Below are 2,364 nucleotides of genomic sequence, written 5' to 3'. Positions count from 1 at the left end.
CCTCAGCCGTTAACATTAGTCCAGGATCAGAAACCTGAGCTGGCGGGTGGCGCTACCATCCTGAGGACCAAAACATTGTCCCGGAAGGACAATACTTTCTGAAGGTATATCTTGAGAAGATGGCCAGACTATATCTGAAGCAAACCTGTGGCTATAATAACACAGCTCTTTTGATTTTGGCTTAGTGCATTGTGTTAGCTCAGAGGTTGCTTGTCAGAAGATTGCAAAAGGGGATCACATGACCCTGGGACACTGCAACCGTCATAAATATGAACCAGTTGCCAAGCATCTGAATTTTGATCACGTGTCCATGGGAAAGCTGCAACGGTCGTAAATGTGAAAAACGATCCTAAGTCACTTTTTTCATTACCATTATAACTTTGAATGTTCATGAAATGAACTGCCGTGAGTTGGGGATGACCTGTAGTTTGGTGGGGTTATTTTTTCCCCTTCTCACCAAACCTTTGATCTTTGGCAAAACACCCCCCTCCGGTCTGTCCAACCAGAAAAGCAGTCAACCCCCCCCACTCCTCCCCAATTTCCACCCGTATCCAACGACGATGGAAGAGTGGGAAAAATAACTTTGGAGGGCAACACAGTTCTTCTCCGGAGCAGCAGGAGCCATTATGCAAATCCGAAAGGGAGAGGAAGTTTAAGAGTCTGGAACCTCCATATTTCTTGATTTCATTAACATCCCCGCAAAGTGGGAGAGTTAATGTGACAAAATGAACTCGTTCTGATGCTTATCCAAACAGTTCTTTTCTAAATTAACGAGATTGCTGATTTCCCAACAGTTGCTTTCGGAGTAATGGTGCTTTTTAGGGGATGAAGGATGGACCTGTCAGAGAATAGCGGGTGGGATTTCAGTAGAAGGGAGGCTGGACCTAGAAAGAGAGACAAGTGGGGGCTATCAAGATGATCAAGGGTTTAGCATGATGACAGATAATAATAACAGAATAACAGAGTAGGAAGGGACCTCGGAGGCCTTCTAGTCCAACCCCCTGTTCAAGCGGGAGACCTCAACCATTCCAGATAAATGGCAGTCCAGGCTCTTCTTAAAAGTCTCCAGTAATGGAGCACCCACAATTTCTGGAAGGAAGCCACTACACTGATTAATTGTTCTCACTGTCAGGAAATTTCTTCTTAGTTCTCTTCTTGATAAGTTTCCATAACTGTGTTATTCTGTATTCTGTAAGAAGGACAGGAATGACAGAAGACCACAGAGTAGGAATTCAAAGCTATTTCTTCGCGCCTGGAACCACCAACACATCACGCGCAAACTAGGCTCTTTAGGAATTTCAAAGGAACATTGTCACAAGGATGGAACATTTCTATGGGAGAAACTAAATGTCTCCCAGAGCCAGCAAATGTTATGACCTTTGGCTGATGCTGTCACAGCTCGTAGCTAATATTTAGAGGAAGATGATCAGAGGAGATCCTCGGGACATGCAAATTAGTGGGATTTATCCCCAAATTAATCAGTCCAAATGTGACTGATCTCCACTTGAAGATGTCAGCCATCAGCCACTTTCCCCCTCTGTCTTAACAAGTTAGAGCATTTTAATTACCTGCAGCAAGAGCAACAAAGATGATCAGGGGACTGGAGGCTAAAACAGATGAAGGAACGGTTGCTGGAATTGGCTATGTCTAGTTTAACAAAGAGAAGGACGAGGGGGAACACGATAGCAGTCTTCCAGTATCTCAGGGGCTGCCCCAAAGAAGAAGGAGTCAAGCTATTCTCCAAAGTGCCTGAAAGCAGGACAAGAAGCAACGGGTGGACACTAATCAAGGAGAGAAGCAACCTAGAACTAAGGAGAAACTTCCTGACAGTGAGAACAATTAACCAGTGGAACAACCTGCCTCCAGAAGCGGTGAATGCTCCAACACTGGAAGTTTTTAAGAAGAAACTGGACAGCCATTTGTCCGAAATGGTATAGGGTTTACTGCCTCAGCAGGAGGTTGGACTAGATGACCTCCGAGGTCCCTTCCAACTTTATCATCATCATTATTATTATTACTATGGGGCTGCACCTGATTGGAAAGCCAACTTTGTCTAACACAAGCTCCTGGCCATTAAAATCATTGCTTTTTTCGGTAGCGCACAAGATGGATGGACTGTCAGATCCGAGCAAGCTCAGGGGCTACAAGAGAAGAAAAAAAATCTCCCTTCCCCACGACCCCTGAAGCCAAAGATTTGAGAGATCAGCAAGCAGAGAGCAGTCTCCAGAAGGAAAACAGAAGATTCTTAAAAGACCCGAGTTACAGCATCTTGAAATTTTCCCCTCTTGATCGTTCCGGAAACATTATTTTTGTTTCTTTCAAAACTCGACAACGCAGCTCTTTTTTTTTTTTTTTTTTTTTTTT

This window comes from Protobothrops mucrosquamatus, unplaced genomic scaffold (genome assembly GCF_001527695.2).
Source record: "Protobothrops mucrosquamatus isolate PMUCROS unplaced genomic scaffold, P.Mucros_1.0 scaffold942, whole genome shotgun sequence".
Lineage (NCBI taxonomy): Eukaryota > Metazoa > Chordata > Lepidosauria > Squamata > Viperidae > Protobothrops > Protobothrops mucrosquamatus.
The sequence above is the reverse complement of the archived record's forward strand: the minus strand, read 5'-3'. Positions refer to the sequence as shown.